The 20,077-nt window shown below is 43.1% G+C and overlaps 1 long non-coding RNA gene and 1 pseudogene across 2 annotated transcripts in view; one reads left to right on the top strand and one right to left on the bottom strand.

The window, feature by feature from the left end:
- Positions 1 to 20,077, top strand: part of LOC309645634 — a 215,791-nt gene that overhangs the window by 8,464 nt on the left and 187,250 nt on the right. The window lies entirely within an intron of this gene.
- Positions 16,481 to 19,272, bottom strand: LOC309643768 (proteasome subunit beta type-3 pseudogene; annotated as a pseudogene). The gene has a single exon. The product of its transcript is annotated as a proteasome subunit beta type-3 pseudogene (transcript).

Here is a 20,077-nt window from a genome sequence, read left to right as displayed (position 1 = left end):
CCTTGTGATGAGAACTCAGGATTTGCTCTCTTAACAACTTTTGTATACAATATGCAGCAGTGTTAATTGCATTTATCATTTTGTACATTATACCCCTAGTACTTGTTTACCTTATAAATGAGAGTGAATCTTTTGACTGCCTTCATCCAGTTCCTCCAGCCCCACACCCCATCTCTGACAACCAGAAAGCTGATCTCTTTTTCTGTAAGTTTGTTTGTTTGTTTGTTTTTGAAGTATAATTGCCCTACAACACTATGTTAGTTCATGTTACACAACATAGTGATTCAGTAGTTCTAAACATTTCAAAATGATCACCACTATAATCTAGGTATGAGCTGTCACCAAACAAATACATTACATAATTATTGACTACATTCACCACTGTACATTTGATACCCATGACTCATTTGTTTTGCAACTGGAAGTTTGCACCTTTTAATCTCCCTCATCTATTTCTCTCCTCCTGCTACCACTCTCCCCTCTGGCAACCACTGTACTCTGTATCTACAATTCTGTTTCTATTTAGTTGTTTTGGTTATTTCTTATGTTTTTTAGATTCCACATATAAGTGAAATCATACAGTATTTGTCTTTCTCTGTCTGACTTTTTTCACTTAGCATAATACCACTCAGGTCCATCCATGTTATAGCAAATGGGAAAGTTTCATTCTTTTTCATGTCTGCATAATATTCTATTGTATATGTATACTACATCTTCTTTATCCATTTATCTATTAATGGGCACTTTAGGTCGCATCCATGTTTTGACTACTATAATGCTGCAATGAACATAGAAGTACATATATTTTTTTGAATTAGTGTTTTCATTTTCTTCAGATAAATGCCCAGGAATGGAATTGCTGGATTGTATGGTAGTTCTATTTTTAATCTTTTGGGGAATCTCATATGGTTTTTCATAGTGCCTGCACCAATTTATATTCCCAACAGCAGCACACGAGAGTTCCATATTCTCTACTTCCTCACCAACACTGATTTCTTGTCTTGCTGACAATAGCCATTCTAACAGGTGTGAGGTGATATCTCATTGTGATTTTAATTTGCATTTCCCTGATTATTAATGATATTGAGCATCTTTTCTTGTGCTTGTTGAACATTTGCATGTCTTCTTTGGAAAAATATCTATTCAGATCCTCTGCCCATTTATAATTGGGTTCTTTTTGTGTATTTTCTGATGTTGAGTTCTATGAATTCTTTGTCTGTTTTGGATATTAACCCCTTGCTGGATATTATCATTTGCAAATATTTTCTCCCATTCAATAGGTGGCCTTTTCATTTTGTTGATAGTTTTCTTTGCTATGCAAAAGATTTTTAGTTTGATGTAGTCCCATTTGTTTATTTTTTGTTTCCCTTTCTTGAGCAGACAAATAAAAAAAAATTACTGAGAATGATGTCAAAGAGAATACTGCAATACTGCCTATGTGTTCTTCTAGAAGTTTTATGCTTTGAGGTCTTACATTTAAGTCTTTAATCCATTCTGAATTTATTTTTGTATTTGGTGTGAGAAAGTAGTCCAGTTTGATTCTTTTGCATGTAGTTGTCCAATTTTCCCAATATAATTTATTGAAAAGGCCGTCTTTTCCCCATTGTATATTTTGCCTCCTTTGTCATAGATTAATTGCCCATATAAGTGTGGGTTCATTTCTGGGCTCTCTATTCTGTTCTACTGATCTATGTGTCTGTTTTTATGCCAATACCATATTGCTTTGATTACTGGTATCTCTGGCTGCAGGGCCGGTGGGTCCTGGAGCTGGTGTTGGTTCACTGGTAAGCAGTGATGGCACCAAGGGAGTCGGGGGGTTGGTGCTGGCTTACTGGTAGGCAAAGCCTGATTCCAGGTTTCTGGCTATAGGGTCCTGGAGCTCCTAGAGCTGGCATCAGCCCACTGGTGTTGGGTGTTGGGGTACAGTGGGTTCCTGGGCTTTGCTGGCCACTGGTGGGCAGAGCCAGGTCTCAGGGTCTCTGGCTGCAGGGCCCTGGGTGTCCCAGATTTGGTGTCATTTTATTGGTGGGAGGGGCCACGGCCCAGACAAGGCCAAGAACAAGGCGGTCCCAGGGCTAGTACCAGCACACTGGTTGGCAGGCTCAGGTCTTGTGCCCTCCAGAGAACAGCTGTCTTAAGGCAGCTGGCCTGCTGGTGGGTAGGGCTGTGAACTCCTCTCCCCCCAGCTAGCTGCTTGGTCTAAGGCATCCCAGGATGGTACTGGGGCCAACAAGTTTGTAGGTGGTGCTGGGTCCCTGCACTAATAAGCTAGAGGGAGGGTTCCAAAATGGTGTTTGCCAGCACCAATGTCCTCATGGAAGAACGAGCTCTCAAAAAGGCTTCTGCCAACATCAATGTCCCCAGGGTGAGCTCAAGTTGTCTCCTGCCTCTCCCAGTGGCTCTCCAAGCTCAATAGGTAGTTCCAACACAGTCTCCTTTCAAATTACTACCCTGTCCTGGGTCTCAGAGTGTGTGAGATTTTGTGTGCACCCTTTAAGAGTGGAGTCTCTGTTTCCTACAGCCCTCTGGCTCTCCTGAAAATGAGCCTTGCTGGCCTTCAAAGCCAAATGTTATGGGCTTGTCTTTCTGGTGCAGGACCCCCAGACTGGGTAGCCTGAAGTGGGACTCTTGTTACCAAACCAAACTTGGGTCCACTTGCCCAACACACAGCAAAGCCAATCTACTGACACTGAGAAGCAGTGAAGGAAAATACAGTGCTTATTACAAGGCAACCAGCACAGGGCCAAGCAAGGAGAATGGGCACTTCATGCTCAAATGATCCAAACTCCCCAATGTATTTTGGAGAAGGGTTTTTAATGGCAAGGTTAGGGAGATCATTGCAGGGTGTCTGATCAGATAGTGGACATTCTTCTGATTCGTTGGTGGTAAGGTAACAGGTGGTATCTCAGGAGTCAACACCATCAACTTTCTGATTCTAACCAGTCTGGGGTGTAGGTGCTGCTGGTCAGCAGTTAACTTCTTCCACGTAATGGGGGTTTTAATATCTGCAAAACAACTCAAGGATGTGACTCAGAATATTATCTATAGCCCTTGAGGAGAAACTGAATGTCCTTGACTTTGCTTATGGCTAAATTATTATTTTGTCTTGCATAACTATTTTCCATTGTTTCTGCATTTTCTTATTTTTCTGATTACATTTGTTCTTTGGAATTTAGGGAAGGCCTAGGAGTCTAAAGCTTTTCTACTAACAAGAGACAGGGAACACAGGGGGTCTGTTCCCAGGAAGGGCCTGCAGGGTCCTGCTCAGTTTCACTCCAACCACTTGCTCCTTGGGGAGGACCTCTGCAATTGTCATTATCCTCCCTTTTATGGGTCACTCACCCAGGGGTGTGGGTCTTGACTATACCACATATCCACACCTCCAACCCATCTCACTGTGGTTCCCTCCTTGTATCTTTAGTTGTAGAAGATCTTTTCTGCTAGTCTTCTTTTTTTTTAACATCTTTATTGGAGTATAATTGCTTTACAATGGTATGTTAGTTTCTGCTTTATAACAAAGTGAATCAGTTATACATATACATATGTTCCCATATCTCTTCCCTCTTGCATCTCCCTCCCTCCCACCCTCCCTATCCCACCCCTCTAGCTGGTCACAAAGCACAGAGCTGATCTCCCTGTGCTATGCGGCTGCTTCCCACTAGCTATCTATCTATTTTACATTTGGTAGTGTATACATGTCCATGCCACTCTCTCACTTTGTCATATCTTTACCCTTCCCCCTCCCCATATCCTCAAGTCCATTCTCTAGTAGGTCTGTGTCTTTATTCCCATCTTGCCACTAGGTTCTTCCTGACTTTTTTTTTTCCCTTAGATTCCATATATATGTGTTAGCATACTGTATTTGTTTTTCTCTTTCTGACTTATTTCACTCTGTATGACAGACTCTAACTCCATCCACCTCACTACAAATAACTCAATTTTGTTTCTTTTAATGGCTGAGTAATATTCCATTGTATATATGTGCCACATCTTCTTTATCCATTCATCCGATGATGGACACTTAGGTTGCTTCCATGTCCTCACTATTGTAAATAGAGCTGCAATGAACATTGTGGTACATGACTCTTTTTGAATTATCATTTTCTCAGGGTATATGCCCAGTAGTGGGATTGCTGGGTCGTATGGTAGTTCTATTTTTAGTTTTTTAAGGAACCTCCATACTGTTCTCCATAGTGGCTGTATCAATTTACATTCCCACCAACAGTGCAAGAGGGTTCCCTTTTCTCCACACCCTCTCCAACATTTATTGTTTCTAGATTTTTTAATGATGGCCATTCTGACCGGTGTGAGATGATATCTCATTGTAGTTTTGATTTGCATTTCTCTAATGATTAATGATGTTGAGCATTCTTTCATGTGTCTGTTGGCAATCTGTATATCTTCTTTGGAGAAATGTCTATTTAGGTCTTCTGCCCATTTTTGGATTGGGTTGTTTGTTTTTTTGTTATTGAGCTGCATGAGCTGCTTCTAAATTTTGGAGATTAATCCTTTGTCAGTTGCTTCATTTGCAAATATTTTCTCCCATTCTGAGGGTTGTCTTTTGGTCTTGTTTATGGTTTCCTTTGCTGTGCAAAAGCTTTGAAGTTTCGTTAGGTCCCATTTGTTTATTTTTGTTTTTATTTCCATTTCTCTAGGAGCTGGGTCAAAAAGCATCTTGCTGTGATTTATGTCATAGAGTGTTCTGCCTATGTTTTCCTCTAAGAGTTTGATAGTGCCTGGCCTTACATTTAGGTCTTTAATCCATTTTGAGTTTATTTTTGTGTATGGTGTCAGGGAGTGTTCTAATTTCATACTTTTACATGTACCTGTCCCAGCACCACTTATTGAAGAGGCTGTCTTTTCTCCACTGTATATGCTTGCCTACTTTATCAAAGATAAGGTGACCATATGTGCGTGGGTTTATCTCTGGGCGTTCTATCCTGTTCCATTGATCTATGTTTCTGTTTTTGTGCCAGTACCATACTGTCTTGATTACTGTAGCTTTGTAGTATAGTCTGAAGTCAGGGAGCCTGATTCCTCCAGCTCCATTTTTGGTTCTCAAGATTGCTTTGGCTATTTGGGGTCTTTTGTGTTTCCATACAAAATGTGAAATTTTTTGTTCTAGTTCTGTGAAAAATGCCATTGGTAGTTTGATAGGGATTGCATTGACTCTGTAGATTGCTTTGGGTAGTATAGTCATTTTCACAATGTTGATTCTTCCAATCCAAGAACATGGTATATCTCTCCATCTATTTGTATCATCTTTAATTTCTTTCATCAGTGTCTTATAATTTTCAAGCAGGTTTTTTTATATGAAAATATAAGAGGCAAGACCATTCAAAGACATTCTAAAAAATAAGCATAAGCAGGAGACTAGTCCTAAGAAATTAAAACTTACCATGGAACTACAATGATTAAAATAGCATGGTATCAACACTTGAATAAACATAGAAAGTCCAAGAAAACACACAATAATTGTTTTGAGATAATTGGCTAACCATCAAGAAAAAAAATTGAATTCACACAACATGCTTCATACCAAAATAAATTTCACAAAGAAGAATGATTTAAATGTGTATGGAAATAGATAGTGCTGATGATTGCACAACATTGTGAATATACTTGATGTCACTGAGTTGTACACCTAAAATGGGTAAAATGTCAAATTTTATGTTACATATATTTTTCCACAATAAAAAATACACCACACACACAAAAATTTTTAATGTAAAAAATTTAAAAAAATCACAGAATGATATTTTTAATATCCAAGAGTAGGAAAAGCTTAACCATGACAAAAACAAAAACACAGACAATCAAAAACCTCTGAAACCAGAAAAGTTTGATATATTTAACAAAATAAAAATAAAAATTTTTCTTCATGGCAAAATTGGCTAAATATACAAAAAAATCAGAAATTATGAAAGATATTAAAATGCAAAAAAATATGGAAATTACTTAAATGTTCATTGGAGACAATAGAGGATCAGTATGATATTGATATACAGTAGAATTCTATGTAACCATACAAAAGATTAAGGTAGTTCTTTATGTGAGGTTATGAAATAATTGCTAAGCTACATTATTAAGGCAAAAAGAAGTCACAAGAAAAAGAGTACATAGTATGTTAGCATTTGTGTAAAGAAGGAGGGCAATTATGTGTACATTTTCTTTGCATGTGGATAGAATATATTCAAAAGGTAGAGGAAAAAGGAATAAAGAGTGAGAATTATAGACCTATGTTAATGGGCACACAGTGTACAAAGCTGTAATTTTTGACAATAACAAAATAACTCATACTCACCAAATCTGGATAGACTATTTTAAATTAAGAAGACATGCACTTGGAGTGTATCACAAAAGATGGCAGTGTAGGAACTCAGAAATTGGACCTTCCACACACATACAGAAAAAAATCTATTTAGCTGACAAGAACTGTCTGAATGACAAGAACTCTCTGAATAGCTATTTTAAAAACTCTGAAGTCTAGTCAAACACTTGCAGCATTCATGGGAGGGATAAAGAAAGAAGCTGGTAAATTTTAGTGTTTTTTAGTGGCTACCATCTCCCACTCCAAAATCCCATGGCAGGGCAGCCATAAGGACATGATACACATTCCTGGTGAGACTTGCTGGTGCCAGTGTGGGAAACAGGAAACTGTCCTCCTGGTTGCATTTTTTAATCTGTCTGGTAGATTTCTGAGTGGTATCATAGAAGCTGGCCATAGTTTCAACCCCTGCAAGGCCAAATCAGATTTCCTAGTGACTTCCATTGAGTGGCTTTAAAGAAACAAAACACCTTTCCACCTTCCTTTTTTATTGGATCCATGCATTTAAGGAAATCTTTGTCATGTCACCAGATGACTACAGAAATAATGGAATGGAGACTTCAATGACCACACATGACAAGGAATTTGGTCTTTGAAAAAATAGTTTGGAAAACTCACTAAACAAACATACAGTTGCAGCTTTCATCAAGCAGCAACAGCAATCCCTGGGGAAGGGGTGGAATTCTGCTTTCCAGAATTACCCAATTACAACATTAACAATGCCCAGTTTTCAAAAAAGTTACAAAGCATACAAAGACTTAGGAAAGTGGGACTGTTCACAGGAAAAAAAAAAAAATTGACAGAAAACATCCCTGAGGAAGCCCAGATCCTGGGCTAAACACTAAACAACAACTTTAAATTAGCTGTCTTAAATATCCTCAAAGAGCTGAAAGAAACTATGAAAAAACTAAGGGAACCCAGGGGAACTATGTATGAAAAATAGGGAATATCAATAAAGAAATCAAACTTATAAAATGAAAGGAAACAGAAATTCTGAAGTTGAAAAGTACAATGGCTGAAATAAAAACTCACTGGAGGGGTTCAACAATAATTTGAGCAGGTGGAAGAAAGGATCAGCAAACTTGAAAATAAGGCAATTTAAATTACCCAAACTGTGGAGCAGAAAGAAAAAAGAATGAAAAAAATAATGAACAGAGCCTAAGGGCCATGCGGAACATCGCCAAGTGTACCAACATATGCATTTGAGAGCCCCAGAAGGAGAAGAGAGAGAGAAAAGGGCAAATATTTGAAGAAACAACAGCCAAGAACTTCCCAAATGTGATGAAAAACATGCATCTACACATCCAAGAAGCTGAAAGAACTCCAGATAGGATAAACTCAGAGACCTACATCAAGACATGTTATAATCAAACTATCGAAAACCAGAGACAAACAGAGAATCTTGAAAACAGCAAGAAAGAACTGACTTGTCACATACATATATTTACAAGGCTCCTCAATAAGATGAGCAGCTCACTTGTCATAAGAAACCATGTAGGTCAAAAGATAGTGGGATGATATAGTTAAAGTTCTGAAGGTAAAATGATAGTCAAACAAGAATTCTAGTATCTACAATACTATCCAAAAATGAAGGAGAAATTTAGAAATTCCCAGATAAACAAAAGTTGAGGGAACTCAATGCTAGTAGATCTGCCCTACAAGAGATGCTACAGGTAGTCCTTCAGGTTGAAACAAAAGGGCACTAGAAGCCACAGGAGGAAATAAAGATCACCAGTAAAAGTGATCTTTTCTATATTTAACTGTATTGTTAAATATAGAAGCTAGTGTTATTGTATTTTTGATATGTGGCTCCTCTTTTTGTTTCCTATGTGATATATAAGAAAATGCATAAAACAAAATTATAAACCTATGTTAATGAGCACACAGTGTATAAAGCTGTAATTCACGACAATAACAAAATAAAGTCATTGATGGAACTGGACAGGAACAGAATTAATGCATGCTATTGAAGCTAAGATGCTATAAATCTACCAATCTATACTATTATAAATTTAGGGTGTTAATATTTTGAATGTTTACTTTTTCCCCATGGCAAGCACTAGGAGAATAACTAAAAATGTATAGAAAAGGCAATTAAATGAAATCAAAATGGTACACTAGAAAAAAATTAGTCAAACGTGAAAGAAAGCTGTATTGAAGGAATTGAGGGGAAAAATATATGACTTAGAAAACAAATAATACAAAGGCACAAGATTCTTAAATTTTATTTGGTCTGTAGTCACTATTGCCACACCTGTAATCATTTTGTTGACACTTTCCTAATCTATCTTTTTTTTTTTCTTAAGTGGAATCACCAACAATTTTATTGACCCAAATGCAAATGCTGAGCTCAAACAACAGTGCTGTCTTTCTACTACAGACATAGATGCTCCAAACTACTGGCATAAATTCAATTGTTCTACAAACCTAAAAGTTTTATCTGAAGAGAGAATGGAACATTTCCTCTAAAACAAAATTTAAACCTATGATTTTTATGAGCCCAGCACTGAGAGTTTTTTTTAAATTTATTTATTTATTTATTTATTTATTTATTTATTTATTTTTGGCTGTGTTGGGTCTTCGTTTCTGTGCGAGGGCTTCCTCCAGCTGTGGCAAGTGGGGGCCACTCTTCATCGCGGTGCGCGGGCCTCACTACCGTGGCCTTTCGTTGCGGAGCACAGGCTCCAGATGCGCAGGCTCAGTCAGTAATTGTGGCTCACGGGCCCAGCTGTTCTGTGGCATGTGGGATCTTCCCAGAGCAGGGCTTGAACCCGTGTCCCCTGCATTAGCAGGCAGATTCTCAACCACTGCGCCACCAGGGAAGCCCGAGAGTTTTATATCTAGACAATAAAGGGAAAGAGTGTGCTTTACTCTGTATGTGGTGAAACTTGTTTCACAGTGAAGGTGATTTTAATTATTTTAGCCAACATGTATCATTTCTACACTCTGTAATTTATAAACAAAATGTCATGTGAGGCCAGGCTCATTCACTGCACTCATGAAGGTCTATTGATTGTTTATTTTCATATTCATCCAATAGCTTTGGCTTCAAGGATTTTATGTTCATTTTCAAAAATTTAGAGGAAACTGCTTTCAGTCCTGTTGTAAACGACTTGTGCAGAATCTTTGTTACCTGAGCTCTTAACAAAAGCTCACCCTTGAGGTGACTGAGAACTGAAGGTGCAAAAACCTCTCTGCATAACAGTTCAAAGTCCACCTCAAGGCTCAGTGACCCCTCCCCCATATGAATTAGTAAAATAAGTATTATATTACCTCTTTCTGTCACATGAACCTATGTGTACAGGAATGGCCTTAGAACCCTCCAGAGACAGAAAACGTCTTTATTTAGCTGACTATCCAAATTTTAGTTCTGCCAAGCACTAAGAGGCTAACTAGGAGAATTGTATTTTCCTGAGATGGGCACCCAAATTAAGGATAAGAACTGTAACAGATAATTTTCCTAGTCTATATTTTCCCTTCTCTTTCTTGTAATCCTTCTGTGTCATTAGATCATGTAAATAGCATACAGCTGACTTTACCTAATCTGAGAATCTTGGCCTTTTAATAGGGGGATGCAATTCATTCAAATATTTCCGTTTTTACATGTAGGTACCTAATAGACTTTTAAAAAATGTTTTCTATTTACCATAGTGTCTTCTTTTTTTCCTTGCCTTTTGTTAGATTAACAGTGTTTTCTTCGACACAAACTTCTCTAGTAGTTTGTAAATAATACCACCTTGTATTTTTATCCTACTGGTTACTAAACTTCAATTTTTACTTCAACATTTAAAGATAATCAGTATTATGTTTTACCTTTGTACAAAACAAGAACTTAAACATATATTTCCACTATATTCTCAACCCATCCCATGTTGTGGTTATTATATACATTATATAATTGCCATATATAATTTTCATGTATATGTAAAATTATATAATTTTTATATAAATCATGATTGTTTAATTATCTGGACTAAGCATGGAAGGGACTCAACCATCTGTCTGTGGGCTGAGAGTCAGAAGCTCTTCGTCCAGGGAGAGTAGGTTCCTTCCCCAGGTCTATAGTTAGAAACCTCCCAGAGCTGCATCACATAGGTGAGAGAGGTGAAATACTTAGATGAGCCTCTAACCCTGAAGCTCAGTTTCTCTTTTGTCCCCTCTCACCCCAGAGCCCATCCCCCACCCCCAGATCCAGATTCATTCATCATCTAACACATCAGGCTGGTGCAACGTCAGTCTAGAGTGTGGGACCCCAGGAAACACAGGGAACCTGACAGTGACCTGGCTGAGCCAGGGCCTCCCCAGGGAGCTGGAGCAGAGAGGGACGCTGGGGCCAGCCCGCAGCTCCCGGAACCTGAGCCTGAGCCTGCCCCTCAGCCACTTCAACAGCCGCCTCACCTGTGTGGTCAGCAACCCCGCGGATGAGAAGAACGCAAGCTTACACCTGGAGGACATCTGTCCACGGAGGGGTGAGTGCGATCTGCTAAGGAAGGTGATGAAAATGGGCCAGCAGAGACCAGGGGAGAGCAAGACTGGGAGGACTTGGGGAAAATGGGGGGACTGAGGGACATTTTAAGGCAGTTTATGTGATGCAGCCAAAAGGTCCCCACCTCAGTGAATGGCCATAGTCTCATTGTAGTCTTCAAACCTGTAAGTCCAGAAATTGGACCAATATATGGAGACTAATGCATCACCCAGAACATAAATGTGGGACTGGCGTGTGTGCACCCCCTTTCCCAGCATCAAGGACCCTGGGAGGCTGAATTACACATAAGAATCCAAGCAGGGGAGGAGAAGGATTCGAGGAGTAAAGACTGAGGAACTCAGGGTACCCTGCCCCCAGCTCTGGAATTCTCCCGTGCCCCAGACTCTGACCCCAACCCTGGATGGGCAGGACTTGCATAGCACGTTCAGGCTGATAGAGGCCCATTTTTTGCTGCATACCAGACTTGCGCTTTCAAAGGATGGCTAGCACCTCTGAGTACATAAACCACAGTTCAGCCCTCCTCTGAGCAGTGTGAGCACCTGTGGTCACTACACTCAGTTACCACCCTTCCCCCATCAGCCTAGCGCATCACCTCAGCTTCATAAAGGGACTGTACTGGGTAGGTTACAGGGGTGGGAACCCTTATGAAGGAGCTTCAGGCCCTGGCGTCATAAAATACCAAATCCCTTACTATCCTGAGGGCTACAGAGCAGGAACAACTGATGTTAAAAAGGAGGTGCAGGGCTTCCCTCGTGGCGCAGTGGTTGAGAATCTACCTGCTTATGCAGGGGACACGGGTTCGAGCCCTGGTCTGGGAAGATCCCACATGCCGCGGAGCAACTAGGCCCGTGAGCCACAACTACTGAGCCTGCGCGTCTGGAGCCTGTGCTCTGCAACAAGAGAGGCCATGATAGCGAGAGGCCCGCGCACCGCAATGAAGAGTGGCCCCCGCTTGCCGCAACTAGAGGAAGCCCTCGCACAGAAACGAAGACCCAACACAGCCAAATAAATAAATAAATAAATAAATAATAATGAAAAAAAAAAAGACTTAGATTTAAAAAAAAAAAAAAAAGGAGGTGCAGTCAGACAAAGACAAAGATCATATGATATCGCATATATGGGGCATCTAAAAAAATGGTACAAATGAGCTTATTTACAAAACGGAAATAGAGTCACAGATGTAGAAAACAAACTTATGGTTTCCACTGTGGGGGATGGGAGGGAAGGATAAACTGGGAGGCTGGGATTGACGTATACACACTACTATATATAAAATATGTAACTAATAAGGACCTACTGAATAGCACAAGGAACTCTACTCAATACTCTGTAATGGCCTATATGGGAAAAGAATCTAAAAAAGAGTGGATATATGTGTATGTATAACTAATTGACTTTGCTGTACACCTGAAACTAACACATTGTAAATCAATTATACTCCAATAAAATTAAAAAAAAAAAAAGAGGTGCAATTACCAGTTCAGCTGCCCCATCCCACCAATGCCCTCCTGACCTCTGCTTGCTCACATGGGGTTCTCCTCTGAACAGTATCTTCCTTCTCAGTTTCTCACTAACTCAGCATTCAACCATCACATTTGGACTGAGTGCCTACTAGGTGCTGGTGATGGGGGGAAGGCTCAGTGAAAAATAAGATAAGCCCCTGCCCTCAAGGAACTTACACTGCAGTGGACTTCACCACACACTGGCTGTGTGACCCTGGACAGCTTACTTAATTTTTGTAGCCTTTCTATAGTATAGATAATAATTGTATCTACTTCATAGGGCTGTTGTGAGAATTAAAAAGAAAGGACACCCCAAACAGAGAGCAGAACATGCTCTGAGGTCTGGTGACCCCAGAGTCTTCATACTTTCTCCCTCTTGGAATGTATTCCTCTTCTGGGAGTCTGAGGGAGAAAAGACAAGCACAAGTCCAATGTAATGAGATGGGTGTTTTTGTTTTCCTGAAATTAAATGATTGATGCTGGGGTTAGGAGGAAAAAACTGTAGCTTCACATCAGGTTATATGTTTAATTTACTTTTTAACTTTAAAACAAAGAATGCTACCTCATATACATTTGTTGTACAACATTTGATTAAAGTCTTTGTTCACTAATTCAAGATAGTCAAGCTCATTTTAACCAAAACTCAACCAGGTGACAATTGATACATCTGTAAATTGCTTCATTGACCTGAAAAAAAATAACATTGCACCGTTCTTGAAATCTCCATTGAATAAATACTGATCTACTTATTACTGGAATCATACAAGAAAGTTGTTCATTGGGTATTTGCACCTATAGTGGTTATTTACTACATTACTGCTAATAAACTTTTATAAGTTGGTGCTACAGAGATAGAATCCCATACCTCTGCTTACAAGTCAGATACGCCCCTGACAGCTATAGGGCAGGAACTTTTGAACATGACGTGCCTGTTTGAGAGGTGCTGAGGGGCGGAAGGCGGTCAATTTGCCAAATGCCAATTCAGTGAATGATCGATCAAGTCATCGAAATTATCAAATCTATCCATGTACCAGAAACTTCTTTCTTTTAACTATGTATAAAGTTTAAAGCAATTCATTTTGGATAAATGGTTTAACAGCTTTTGAAGATTTCTCTCATTTTAGTAGACAGGTTTCATTGTTTCTTCCTAAGAGCACCTAAAGCAATGTTCCATGTCTCTCTACCCAGCTCCCTGTTGGAGACAGAAAGAGAAGTCAGTTCACAAGATGGCCTGAGAGGGGAGACTGGGGGGCAGAGAGATGAGGAGACTGACAGGCAGAGGGAGGGGGCCTGAGGCCAGGGAGGCAGTCTGAAGCCAGATCTCGGGGGGCTTTGCTCCCCAAAGTCCTCACAGGCTCTGGTAACCCATCTGACTCAAAGCATTGTAAATTTTATCAAGAATTGATAGAAATAAATATTTTATAAATTTATCAAATTCAGCAAATTGGTTGTTCAGTAGTTTACCCATTTAGAAAATGGATTTTTCTCTAAACTGTCTTTCAGCAAACTGGTTTTAGCTGAATTAACCTTTGGGTGAACGTACGTGAGCCTTACAGCTTAATGGGTAAGAAATTAGGCTTTGGGGCCCAGCTGCCCGCGTCAAACCCTCAGTCCACTTACCGGCTGCAGACTCTTGAGCAGGGCCTTGACCTCCCAGTGCCTCCGTCTCCTCAGCTGTAAGAGGGCAGTAGTCAGGGTCTTCCCTCACAGAGCTGTCGGCAGAGTCACTGACTTAACACACTCACAGCACTCAGAGCGGTGCCGGCATCAAAAGCACAGGTTATTATTGTCACTTTGCCCTGTCCTGCCTGAGGGCCAGTCCTCCCACCTGTCTCCTCCACATAAACCATGCACCAGGTGGTCCCCATCAGGACGATGCTCTGTGCCGTTATCTGGTCCCCCTGTGAAGATGCTTTAAGACAAAAGCAAACGCAGCCCTGAAAATGCCTTTGCTGTAAGGTGGGCACCTGTAGGATCCAAATATGCACAGAATGAATTACCAGGTTATTAACTGTCAGATTATTATTGAAATGAAGGCATGAAATGTAAACATTCTAACAGAGCACCTGCAGGACCCCGAGACTACAAAGCACACCAGTTTGAGAGAAACACCATCCCAGGAGCCATGGACCCAGATGGGAAAGGCAGCAGACAAAGGGGCAGGAGGGGTGAGGGGACAGAAAGCTCATGAACCACACGATGCCACCCCACATGGCCGGCCCAGGCGGAAGGGGTGGAGGGGAAGGGAATGGAACCCCACAGGGCGCGCCTCGTGGAGCAGGAAGACCCCACTCGGAGGAAACTGATTCTCTGTGGTTTTCACAGAACTGGAGCACGTGGAGCACACAGGGTTCTCCAGCTTCCACTGCCCAGAGCCCACGCTCTCTTCCCACCCTCCCCAGGCAGCTGAGAGACCAAGCAAAGAATACAAGGCATCACATCTAGTTCTCTAACTCATGTGCTCAGACTTCAGGGTCCTGACAGAAAGCAAAGTCAAAAGGAATCCAAATACACAGGTTTGCTGAGGCAAATAGCAGAACAAATAGAAAGACTCCAATCAAAGATGAAAAAGCAGAAAAAAAAAAAAACAACTAACAGAGACCTACCCAAATATTTGGTCCTCCAAAATAAAGGAAAGAAACAACAGTGTGCAAAAGATTGATGAAATCAGAGGTGAAAGATGAATTAAAATATCAGAATATGAAGGGGGTTGGAGGATGGAGCAGCAAATAAAATAATTGAGGAGAAAATTAATTCTTTTGCAGAGCTTAAAATACAAAGAACAGAATCAACACTACAGAAAACTCCATCGGAAACACGATGAGAAAATAACATAGAAGACAAGAGGGAAGCAATTAGAGCAAAATGGACTGACAATGGGGATCAAACATGTAGATAACTAGTTCCCCAAAGAGGACACAGAAGGAACAGAGAAATAAAATACTGTGATCGACACCATCCACTTCCTCCCCCAGAGCCTCCCCTCTTCTTACTAACAGAGCCCTGACTGCTTCTGCTGTCAAGACGAGATACCTGGATCAGGGATGTAGGTGGGGATATTCCCCTGCTCTCTGGTGGCGGGCATGTGGCCCTGTTCTGGCCAATGATAGGCAAGAAAAGTTTCCTGGGAGCTTCTGAGAATGACTTCCACCTGACAAGAGGAAGGAGGGAGAGGAGAAACTCGTGCCCCTCGTTGCCCACTGGCTCTTGCCTCTGATTGTGGCTGTGTGAGAATGAGGAGCTTGAAACTGTTGGAGTCATTTCAGGGCAGAGGGATGGTCAGGAGATGCAGAGGCTGACCCACAGCTCGTCTCTGGGCTCAGACGTTACCAGGGGAGCAGCATGAGTGACGTCACAGATGTGGGAAAGAGCAGCGTGAAGATGGGTGAAAGGGAATGATTTTGGAGTTTGTTTGTATTTGCTAAATTACAGAGTGCAAAGGAGAGGCTGGAGATGAAGTTGGACACGTAGACTGAAACTAGGTTTTGCACTTCTTGTTCAAGATGTTCATGAACCAAGTAAATGCATGTGTGTCCTCTCCTTCCCTGGAACATTAAAATTATAGTAAATGTATTTTGTTTAAGTGTATTGATCACATCAAAGAGAGACAGGGAGGCAACTAATCAGCAGACCAGAGATGCCTGGAATCTCAGAGAGGAAAGGAAGAGGGCTGCCTAGTAAGGCAGAGCCAGACCCCAGACCAATTACCTCAGAATCTCTGGGGTCTTGCCCAGGGGACAGGACTTCGTTAATGACCCAGGTGAGCCCAACGTGCAGCCAAGTTTGAGAACCAATGACCTAGAACACACACCTAGGGGCACAGCGGAGGATGGAGCCATCTGCCCAGAGGAACCGCAGGGCCTCTGAACTCAGACGGCCAGGTAGGAAGGAGGATGGGGTGAGAAAAGGGCTGAAACAGGGAGCCTGCTGGGCAGTCTGGGCATGAAATAGTCAACTCCCAACCCTCACCCAGCCCAGGCATGACCATCCAGGGGCCAGGCATTTTTTTCTCGGATGTCAACAAAGGGAGGCTCTTCTTTTTTTTTTTTTTTTTTTTCAGGAGTGAAAGAAAATCTTTTATTTAAAAAAAAAAAGGACACTGGGAACAGAGTTAGTCCATTTAGGTCTTCAGTGTCCTCATGGTGATTAAAAAAAAAAAACTAATTAATTAATTTATTTATGGCTGTGTTGGGTCTTCGTTTCTGTGCGAGGGCTTTCTTCTAGTTGTGGCGAGCGGGGGCCACTCTTCATCGCGGTGCGCGGGCCTCTCACTATCGCGGCCTCTCTTGTTGCGGAGCACAGGCTCCAGACGCGCAGGCTCAGTAATTGTGGCTCACGGGCCCAGCTGTTCCGCGGCACGTGGGATCTTCCCAGACCAGGGCTCGAACCCGTGTCCCCTGCATTGGCAGGCAGATTCTCAACCACTGCGCCACCAGGGAAGCCCCTCATGGTGATTTTGTCCTTCTCAATGATGTGGACAATGGCTCCCATGCCTGTCACTGCCTCCCTGCCCACAGCATGCAGCATGGCTTGTGAGATGGTTTCGATGCATGTTGGGCTCCCAGAGAGACTCACATGTTCCGTACATTTGTTCAGTGCAGGTGCCACTGACCACAAAGTCATCTGTCACCATGGGGCAGCAGATAAGGTCTAGAGAGCAAATGAAGGGCTTAGAGGTCTTCGGGTCCAACGTGGCAATGACCAGCTCAGTGTAGTAGGGCCCAAACCGTCTCTCATACAAGAGGCATGCTCATGAGGGTGTAAGGCTTGATCTACTGACCTTCCTTCAGCTCATACAGGTTCAGCTAGAACTTGAGGCACCTGGCAGCTGTCTGGACATTGGTGGCAAGACTGGCCAGGCAGATGTACAGTGAGTCGCCCATGGGAAAAATCTTCTGAACTTCCGTGGTCACCATCTGGGCCTGGATCCCGAAGCGCCTGTCAGAAGCGATGGCCACACAGTTCTTTCCTTTGTGGCCATGACAGCCCCTCCGTTATAGGACACAATAGACATGATTGTGATGTACTAGGATCTCTGATTGCCACAATTCCAGCAAACCAACTATGGGCCTCACTGCCAGGAAGGCTCTTCTAAAACAAAAACAAAACCCAAAAACCCTGAATGGGTGGCCTGGAGAAAACTTGACATCTTGTGTGGATACTGGGGCCTCAGGAAAGCCTCCTTATTCTGACATTTAGGGGTTCCCCAGCATAAAGGTCAGCTCCCTGCCCCCACCCTAAGGTGGAACCTGATTGCCCACAGAGCTGCCTGGCTCCTTTTTAAACATAAGAGGAAAACCAAGGATCCACCAGACACATGAGGAAAGCCAACAGCGTGAGCATCAATTCCAACTACTGGCAGGTGGAACAGGAGGCAGGTTGGGGAGGGAGGAGGAAGCAGTGAGTTAAATCTTCCTGTTAGATTAACAGGAAGTCATTAGGTGATGTTTCAGTTTGAAAACTCCAGAAATACCATCAGACGCATTACCTAGAGACACAGAAATAACCACAGAAAAACTAAAATCAGAAATAATAGAAGTGGTTGCCTCTGGGGAGAGGAATTGGGGCCAGCAGGAGACAGACTTCTCAGTATGTTTTTAAAAACCATATATATGTATGACTTGATGATATATATACTGATGCTATACATATAATATACATAATATATACATGATTACATATATATTAAAAAGAAGAACCAGACCATAAAGCAGCATTGTCCAACTTGAACATGCACACGATTCACTTAGCAATCTTATTCAATAGCAGGTTCTGACTCGGTAGCTCTGGGTGGGCTGAGAGTCTGCATTTCGTACAAGCTCCTGGGTGATGCCGAAGCCTCAGGTCTGAGGACCACACTCTGAGTAGCAGGGCCATAGATGATGCTAAAGGCCAGGCTGAGGCATCGGAAGTAAATTCTGTGGGTAACTGGAAATCAGTGAAGCTCTTTGAACAGGGGAGAGGCAGGATCACAGGATGCTTTAAGTGGATTAATCAGGGCAGCGTGGCCTATCGGGAGACACTGGAGGCACAGGGCCACACAGGAGACATTGTAATATCCAGGCAAGAGATGAGGGGCTAAGTCAGGGCAGTGATGGAGGGCAGAGATGACAGGATAGAGAGACACGGCTGCGGTAGAATCACTTGGCAAAGGACTGGGTGTGAGAGGTGAAGGCAAGTAGGAACCCAGCTGTCCAGTGGAGAGGATGCTGGGCCTTTAGAGACCCTGGGCAGGAAGGGGAGCCCAGCCTGGGGGCCTGAGTGTGAGAAGTCTGCAGGACCACCAGAGATCAGAGGAGGTGGAAGTCAGTGAGGAAGTGACCCAAAGGTGGGAACATCCATCACTCACAAACGCCAAAGATTTTCCTGTGTCAAGAGCACACCCAGGACCTGTATGTGATGTGGGTCCGGCTGTCGGGGTCACACTGAGGCCATTCAGGAGCCTTTTTCCTGCACCCCTCACCACTCTGCGGCTCCATCTTTGATGCTAAGACCTATGGCTGCATCTCAGCAGCCTCTGAGATCAAGGTGACCTTTGGTCAACCACAGCCGCCTCCCCCTGCACTCAGCGTGTCACAAGCAGGCGTGCACCCCCAGCCGCAACCCAGACCTGCAAAGGCTGCTGGCCTGGGAAGCCTCAGCTGGTCTCCCAGCAGGGCCCGGGGACCCTCACTGTCTGTGAGCTGCCGGCTGGTGGACCTGCCCTTCTTCCTGGGGCAGCGAACTGTCCTCCTAGGGAGTCTCATGGTCCAGCTTTCACAGGGTCTTTTCACCTTAGTCTTAACCATCCCATCAGTCATGCCAGCTATGTTACCTTTTAAAGCTGGAGAAGCCCCCCTGGTGGAGGGGCTGCCCCCACCCTGAGCTTGTGCCCAGCCCCCATGCATGGCTCCTGCCCAACCTCAGTTTGTGGGTGACTCTCTCCCCAGCCACATCAGTCGGCCTCTTTCTGCTGGGCTTCCTTTGTCACTGGTTTCCCTTGTGGTTCTTGGCTGGACAAGTTCTCAGCTTTTCTCTTGCAACCAACAGGGTTTGGACAGAGCAAAACATCCAGCACAACCTTCTACCCACCCCAGGGGCTCAGGGTACACCAACCTCCCCACAGGAAAGAGGTAGGTCCCCACTCATGACCCCTGACAACGTGCCCACTGACCTTTGAGACCCTCCCATTGGGAACACAGAAGGGAGGGAGAGCCCCAGCAGGAACAGATAACTGGGAAAACCTCCCCACTTTAGGGGTCACTCCCCATCCCTTATGGGCCTAAGAAAGAACCCCCATCAGCCTCCAACCTTCACACCAGCTCCCACTCCCTGGAGTAAGACCCTTCCCTCCCGCCCAATGCCCGATGATGCTTCCAGATGCAGCTCAGATGGCCCCCTGGGAGCCTGCCCCATCTGCCCCAGATGACTTAGGTGCTCTCTGCATATCACCCTCAACAAGTTGTCCTCCTGCTTTGGAAGAGGCTGCCTTTTCCTCCTGGTAGACAGTTGGCTGTGTTTCCGAGCAAGGCTACATGAATATGTGTCTGCAGATTGAAATGTTAGATTCCCCCCCAGACAGGGATGTGCTGGAAACACCTGGAGCTGGCTTGTGAGAGCTGGTTTTACGTGTCTTTTCCCAAGTCTGTGCTCAGGGTCATCGCGGTGGTGGTTTGAAATGAGCCATGGAGGGAGTATCCACACCACAGGGATTGGCAAATGCTAGAGACCAGGCTCCAGGCTGGTTTGCTGGAATTGTGGCAATCAGAGATCCTAGCACAT

Source organism: Balaenoptera physalus, assembly GCF_965194825.1.
Source record: "Balaenoptera physalus genome assembly, chromosome: 1".
NCBI lineage: Eukaryota > Metazoa > Chordata > Mammalia > Artiodactyla > Balaenopteridae > Balaenoptera > Balaenoptera physalus.
This window is presented reverse-complemented; position numbering and strand designations above follow the sequence as displayed.